This window comes from Mauremys reevesii, unplaced genomic scaffold (genome assembly GCF_016161935.1).
Source record: "Mauremys reevesii isolate NIE-2019 unplaced genomic scaffold, ASM1616193v1 Contig29, whole genome shotgun sequence".
Lineage (NCBI taxonomy): Eukaryota > Metazoa > Chordata > Testudines > Geoemydidae > Mauremys > Mauremys reevesii.
Window position 1 is genome coordinate 6,659 of NW_024100839.1, and position 7,988 is coordinate 14,646.

The following is a 7,988-nucleotide window of genomic DNA, read 5'->3' on the forward strand; positions in this document are numbered from 1 at the left end:
GCCTGCGGAGGTCCGCCAAGTCGCAGGACCAGCGGACCCTTCGCAGGCATGCCGCTGAAGGCAGCCTGCCTGCCACCCTCGTGGCGACCGGCAGAGCACCCCCCGTGGCTTGCTGTCCCAAGCACGCACTTGGCGTGCTGGGGCCTGGAGCCGCCCCTGTCTGTGGGGACAATTTTTTCTGGCAGGAAGGATTCAGTGGGAACATGCCTCTCTGGCCAGCCCTGCATTTGTTCAAAAAGTCAGCACCCAGCACTTTGCTGCAGGCCCAGAGGCCTTTCTTCCTCCAGACTGTGAGGCCAGTGGACAGGTGAGGCAATAGCACCTTGAGTCCCAGGCAGTAAAGGGCCCTTCCTAGGAAAGGCCATGTCCTGAAGAGGAAAAACTAAAGTCAAGGAGAGTCCTTCTAAAACCCTTTGGGGAAGTTACAGGAAGAAAGCATTTCTTTGCCTGACCAGGGACTTGAACCCTGGACCCTCAGATTAAAAGTCTGATGCTCTGTCAACTGAGCTAGCCAGGCTCACATTTGAAAAGTGGCAAATTTCATGCAGAAGAGAAACTAGTCAAGAAAAATGAGGGCAGGAAACTATGGAAAACCTGCTACTTTCGCTCTCTTAGCAGTCCTAGCCCCAGCCTGCTCCTCCATCCGGTGCCCTGAGGCCTTATTGTTTTTTTCATTAAATATCAAATCCAGGAGAAAACACAGTTATACAAAGCAAAACGAAATCACAAACAGAAATGTCATTGGAAATACAGAAATAAAAAAGGAAAATGCAAACCACATCACTTTATCGTGTCGGGGCCATTCCTGTATCGAGAGCACCCGCCAAGGTCCCTGTGTGCTTACGAGAAACCTGGACGAACTCATACCACAGCCTGAACATGAAACTCAACTGCTCCCAGGTGCCGCAGTAAAACCCTTTCCCTGCTGTGACGTTGCACTCCATAGGATTTTATGAAAATATGCTAATGAGTGTGAATATAAAGTGACTGGACTATGCTTCATGCAAAAGGTCTCTTGTAAGGTATCATTACAAAGGTTATAATCTACGATGTGTGTTCATCCTATTTGTATGAACCGATCATTCTTGGATCTGAAACTAGAAATATGAACTATAGCTCTGAGGTCCTGTTGTAATGATGCAAAGTGAGAGCCATTAACAGTGGTTTGGACTCTTGATGGCTCCCATTAACCAGGACAATTGACTGGAGATGGCTCTGTCCTGCACCATCCCTGAGTCAGGCCAGGAAGAATGAAGGCTTGGGGGTCTCACGGGACATGTGACCATGTCACCTGGTACAGGAATCCATCTTAAACCTGGGGCTTTTCCCCAGGAGAGAGACAAAAAATTCCTGCCTTGTACCAAAGCTCTATAAGAGGGTGGAACTGAACAAACATGGCTGCAGTCATGAGACATCCCCAGCTACCACCTGAGCTGGAACAAGGACTATACCAGGTGAAAAGATTGGGCCCAGACTAGAAATAAGTCTAGTCTTTGCCTCTCAGTCTGTGCAGATGGGACCTTTCCTCCAGTGCTGGAGGATTCTCCCTTCTCATCTACTCTTGTCCCAGGCAACACAACTGATGGGAATCTTAAACGTACAGAGGAGACTTAGGAGCAGAAACCCCCCCTCCACCTTCCATGCAATTGGCACTTATCCATCACTGAACAGGATTGAAACTCCTGCAGGGAGACTGCTGGGCCACATCCTCTGGGCATGAGCAAAGCAGCAGGGTGAAAAGAACTTGGAGATGCTGGGGATTGAACCCAGGACCTCATACATGCAAAGCCAAAGCATGTGCTCTACCACTGAGCTACATCCCCTGGAGGGTCATGTATGCTATAAGTTACACTCAGAGCCCTCCTGTTTCCAGAGCACCTAGTGGCCTAAAAGGAGCATGGGGGACACATTCCCTGCTCAGAGGCCAAACCTGCTGTCCTGGAGGTTGCTGGTTCTTAGAGGTCACTTTGCAGCAGGGCCAGATTCGATGTGTGGGGCAGAGCGAGTGGGTGCCCTGGGCTCAGGGTGCAGAGATACACTCAGCCCTCTCCCCTGCATTGGGTGGGGGATGCTGACACCCCCTGCTGGAAGGTAATGGGAGGGGAGGGGCGCTGTGAGTCGCCCAACACCTGACCTTTGTTGCAGTAGTGCTGTGGGGAGCTCCAGGTGTTTCTAGGATCTGCTCTTTCCACCTGCCTGTGAAGTCCAGCTTTCCCCAGCACATTCACTGCGGTGCAATGGGGTCACTGTTTCCATGGCTGAGCAGCAAAGAATCACTCCCAGTTTCCCTTCTATCTGCGGCAGGATTAGCCTGTGTCAGTGGTTAATGAGGTGGCTCTTGTTGTAAATTGTTATTCATTCCCCACCTTGACAATTCACACAGTCCCTTTCCTACTCAAATCCCCAGCACCTCGGTGATCCTGGTAGCAGGGGTTGGGTCCTGAGACTTTCACGGTTCTTTCCCCCTCCACCTGGAGTGAACTCAGCTTTTCCCCCATCCCAGACAATCCATGAAATAACAACAGGGGCATAAAGAAAGAGGGGAGGGAACATCTCACAGCCAGGGCTGGATGTGCCCAGGGCCCCCTGCTTGTCCATTGTTTCCATGGAATTTGGCCCCCTGCTTTGCACAAGGGACAGAGAAAGATCTTGCTGTTCCTGTGTCTGTGCAAGGAAAATTGTGCTTCCCTAGGAAAGAGAGGCAGGAAATGGCCCCATGGTGGGACAATATCCTCAGGATTAAGACCTAAGGACTCAGACTGAGAACTGATAGACCTGCACTCATCTGGGATTTAACAAATTATCTTCCATGGAGCAGGGCCAGTTCCAGTGTTTTTGCCACCCCAAGTGGAAAAAAAAATAAAAAAGCTGCAGCTCAACCTCTGCCGCTTTTGGCCTCAAGTCCTTCCCTCTGAGAGGGATGAATTGCTGCTGAAGTCTCCCCTTTCCATTGACCGCCCCAGGGACCTGCTTGTTGTGCTGGTGCCTGGAACCAGCCCTGCCATGGAGACACTGGGGCCTGGTCTACACTAGGACTTTAATTCGAATTTAGCAGCGTTAATTCGAACTAACCGCTCAACCGTCCACACCAGGAAGCCATTTAATTCGAACTAGAGGGCTCTTTAGTTCGAATTTGGTACTCTACCCCGACGGGTGGAGTAACGCTAAATTAGACATGGCTAGCTCGAATTAGGCTAGGTGTGGATGCAAATCGAACTTAGTAGCTCCGGGAGCTATCCCACAGTGCACCACTCTGTTGACGCTCTGGACAGCAGTCCGAGCTTCGATGCTCTGAGCAGCCACACAGGAAATGACCTGGGAAAATTTGAATTCCTTTTCCTGTCTGGACAGTTAGAATCTCATTTTGTGGTTGGACATCGGGGCAAGCTCAGCAGCACCGGCAGCAATGCAGAGCTCTCCAGCAGAGGAGTTCATGTAATCTCTGAATAGAAAGAGGGACCCGGCATAGACTGACCGGGAACTCTTGGATCTGATCGGTGTGTGGGGCGAGGAGTTCAGCTTTCGAGCTGCGCCCAACAAACGGAATGCAAAGACCTACGAGAAGGTCTCCAAAGCCATGATCCAGACAGAGGATACAGCCCATGCAACGATCGCTGCGTGAAAACCAAGGACCCCAGACAAGGCTACCAAAAATCAAAGCGCAAACGGACGCCACGGAGCCTGCAACCACTGCCCCACCAGTGACCATGGACTCTGATGATGGGACAGTGTCGACGGACAGTTCCTCGACGATGTTCGCGGACGGGGAAGATGAGGAAGTGTTTGTGGAGGACGAGGCAGGCGAGAGCGCTTACAACGCCGTTTCCCAACAGCCAGGATCTATTCATCACCGTCATGGCATCCCCGGCCATGAACCCGGATCCTGAATCAGGGGAAGGAGCAGTCGGTAAGTGATTTAACAATGTTAACTTTTATTCTTAATATAACAGGAATCAGAAGTGTGTGAGAAGGAGGTCTCTCTATATATGGTGATAGAACAGAAATCCTCCTGGGAGATCTCCACGAAGCTCTCCTTCCGTTAATCGATAAGCATCAGCAGGAGGTTCCTGGGGAGAGCTGCCTTATTGGGTGCTCCGTGATAGCACCCTTTTCCGCACGAGGCTTTCATGCGGTATTCAGGGAGCATTGCCTCCCCGAGCACGGCTGCATAGGTCCGTGGTTCGTGATAGATTTCACACAGCATGCGCCTCTATCTCCTTCAGTGCCCGTCCTCACGGTGATCTCGCTAGGAGACTCATGCATCTAAGTAGTGGAATTACTGTTATGGTGCGCCTGGTCCAAAGTATTTTTAATAAATCTGGACAGACGGCATAGCACCGACTCAGCACGCAGCTGCATGACGAGCGTAACGGAAAGCCAAAGAATCAAATGGACGCTCATGGAGGGAGGGGGGAATGAGGACGCAAGGTATCCCACAGTTCCTGCTGTCTCCGAAAATCATTTGCATTCTTGGATGAGCTCCAAATGCTTCTAGGGTCAAACACAGTGTCTGCGGTGGGTCAGGCATAGTTCGGCAATTTGCGCACACACCCCACCCACCACCAGAAGTGAAAACAATCCTCTGTTGACTCTTTTACATGTCACCCTATCTTTACTGAATGCTGCAGATAGACGCGATGGTGCAGCACTCAACACCAACATCCTTACTCCCCCCACGCTATGGATGGCTGATGGTACAAAAAGATGGGTATCCGTCCTCGTCATCAGCCTATTGGCACATGGGGCAGTGCAAAAGGGCTGGTAACCATGCCGACTAGCATCAGTAAGGTCGATCAAGGGCGCCTGTCCCTAATTTTTCATGGCAGATGGTGCAATATGGCTGGTAACCATCCTCATCATTGCAACACGGGGCTGAGCTCCATCAGCCCCCACCCTTCATTGTAAATAAAAGATTCAATTGCCCCTGGACTAGCAGAGGGATGATGGGCTCCTTCATCCACAGTCCTTAATGTCCTGCCTGGACTATCATTGCAGCTGGAGGCTTCCTTCCACTCATTTCTCACAAACAAGTCACTGTGTCTTATTCCTGCGTTCTTTATTACTTCATCACACAAGTGGGGGGACAATGGTATGGTAGCCCAGGAAGGCTGGGGTAAGAATGGAATGAACAGGTGGTGTTGTTGCAGGAGCACCCCCTGTGAATAGCATACAGCTCATAATTTATGCAGGATTGGACACAGAGCAGCTGTGCTCTCTGGTTCTATGATACAGTGGTTCTCTAGTACACTTGCCCATAATCTAGGCAGGACTGATTCTATTTTTAGATACCAAAAAGGAGGAATTGACTCAGGGAGTCATTCCCAATTTTTGCTTTTGCGCCCCTGGCTGCTCGGCCAGGGGCACTTATGACAGCACCAACTGGGGCAGTGCAAAAGGACAGGTAACCATGCCTATCTTATTACCATCTTATTACCAATTTATGGTATGGTTGATGGTACAATATGGCTGGTAACCATCTCTGCTGTCATGCAAAAGCATGCTACTGTATAGCGCTGCTGGCCCGCCTCTGTCAGCGGCATCTAGTACACATACGGTGACATACACAAAAGGCAAAACAGTGTCCATGGTTGCCACGCTATGGCGTATGCCAGGGCAATTCTGGGAAAACGGGCTTGAAATGATTGTCTGCCGTTGCTTTCCCGGAGGAAGGAATGACTAGCGACATTTACCCAGAATCCACCACAAAAATGATTTGTGCCCCAGCAGGCACAGGGGTCTCAACCCAGAATTCACAGAGACAGCCTAGACTCAGTTAATTGTTCGCAAAAATGTATCTTTGCAAGGAATTCACTCCCTGTTTCCCATCTCACAGCTTCCACTGTCTCCAGACCTGCCACAGCATCCTCACTGCAGAGGCTGGCAAAGATTAGGCGGCGAAAGAAAAGACAAGGGACAAGATGTTCGAGGAACGTATGGGCTGCTACCTAGCAGAGGCGGACCAGCAGAGCCAGTGGAGGGAGACCATCTCTGTGCCAGCGCTCACACAGCGAACGGGAGGAGAGGTGGTGTGAGGAAGACAAGCAGGCGACTGAAACGCTGCTTGGACTAGTGAGGGAGCAAACGGACACGCTCAGGCGCCTTGTGGATGTTCTGCAGGACCGTAGGAGGACAGAGACACCCTGCAGTGTATCTGCAACCGCACTCCCCTGCCACAAAGTCCCATACTCCCCTCACCGAAAATAATCAGGAGGAGGGGCGGCCGGGGACGTGAATACTGTCACTGCACCACAGCACAGTGCTCAAGTACCCAAAAGCTCTCATACCCTACATTTGCCGAAGTCCTTCACTTCCAGACTCACAGTAGTCCCAATCCCAGTCCCATCCCCTAACTGTCTACTTAATTAATAAAAATGCTTTGCTGTTAATTACTGTTTCTGTTATGTTTTTTCAAATAAGACTGTTTGAATGGGGGGCGTGGGGAAGGGGGTGGTTAATTACATAGGACAGTCACCTTTCCCAGGGTACAGACACGGGGGCAGGATCAGCAGCGGGTCACACACATGGTGCAGTCAGTAGGCACCCTGGTCGGTATGGGAGGTGGTTTCCAGGATCTGTGTGGGCAAGGGAGATGTGACTTTGCAGCGGGGGAGGGCGGTTACAGATCTTATACAGCGGTCCTTGTCCTGGACCGCTGAGTCATGCAGCTGAGGAATCTGTATCCGTCCTCCTCCACCACAAGGTCACATATCCGCCCGCACACAGAATTCCATAAAGAGGGATGGCAGGCTCCGTTGAAAGAAGCATTCCGGCACTGCGGACCGCTCTAGGAGCAGGAGCCTGTCATTCCTTGAGTTTAGAGGCGGTCTTTACATCACCGCACACCCTACCCAGCACAGCCTGCGTCCCAGTTTCAACCCTTTCATGAAAAGTCATGAATAAAGAAACCTTTGTTAAGTAATAATGGGACATGTATTTTATTTTTACACGTGTGCTGGAAGTGGGGGTAACGGGGTGAACGGGTATGTAACCGAAGAGGAGAGTCAACAGTAACTGGGTAAAGAAACAGGGGCAGGTTCAGCTCCTCTGTAAAGAAACTGAACAGTCACAGGTCACGCTGCTCGCTGGTATTTGAAGAGTTCCTTGTCGCTGTCCCAGGCGCCTGTATAAGGCTTCATGAGCAAGTGCATTAGCAGGCAGGCTGGGTCCCCGAGGATGATTATAGGCATCTGCACATCCACAACAGTTATTTCGTGGTCCAGGAAGAAACTACCTTCCTGCAGGCGTCTGAGCAGCCCACAGTTCCTGAAAACACACGCATCATGAACCTTGCCCGCCACCCGACGTTGATGTTTGTAAAACGTCCCCTATGGTCCCCAGTGCTTGCAGCACCATTGAAAAGTAGCCCAATTTCTCATCAGCTGACTGTGGAAGAGGTGGACGATAAAGTGCGAGGAGGAGAAACGGCGATGATCGCAGCGGGCTCCATGCTTGCAGTGCTGTGGCGTCCGCGCTGTCACTGACCAGAAAAGTGCACGAACAGATTGCCCGCAGGCGCTTTCAAGGAGGGAGGGAGGGAGGTTGTGATTGACGGTTCAATGACGACACTTACCCAAAACCACCCTCGACACATTTCTCCCCCCAGCAGGCATTGGGGCTCTACCCAGCATTCCAATGGGCAGCGGGACTGCGGAACTGTGGATAGCTTCCCACAGTGCACCGCCCAAAGTCGACGCTGGCCCCGTGAATGTGGGCTCAGAAATTCGAATTAGTGTATTTAGTATGGATACACAAATTCGACTTCATAAGGTCGAATCCACAAATTCGAACTAAGTTGATTCGAAATAGTCTTGTTGTGTAGACAAGGCCTGGGAAGATGGGAGAATAAGGATAAAAAAGTGGATTTATTTACATTGCAAGTGAAGAATAACTGAAGTAGTTTCAGTTTAAAGTCACTTTTCTCTGACTGGGAATTGAACCCAGGCCGTGGCAGTGAAAATGCCAAATCCTAACCCCTAGATCACCAGGGA

General features: G+C 50.8%; 3 non-coding genes across 3 annotated transcripts; all 3 read right to left on the bottom strand.

Annotated features, from left to right (window-relative positions):
* Positions 1–444: 444 nt before the first annotated feature.
* On the bottom strand, positions 445–517 carry TRNAK-UUU. The gene has a single exon. It is a non-coding gene; the product is annotated as a tRNA-Lys (tRNA).
* Positions 518–1,745: 1,228 nt separating this feature from the next.
* TRNAP-UGG lies at positions 1,746–1,823 on the bottom strand. Its single transcript is given in 2 exon segments — positions 1,746–1,781; positions 1,788–1,823. It is a non-coding gene; the product is annotated as a tRNA-Pro (tRNA).
* A 6,093-nt stretch (positions 1,824–7,916) lies between these two features.
* On the bottom strand, positions 7,917–7,988 carry TRNAE-UUC. The gene has a single exon. It is a non-coding gene; the product is annotated as a tRNA-Glu (tRNA).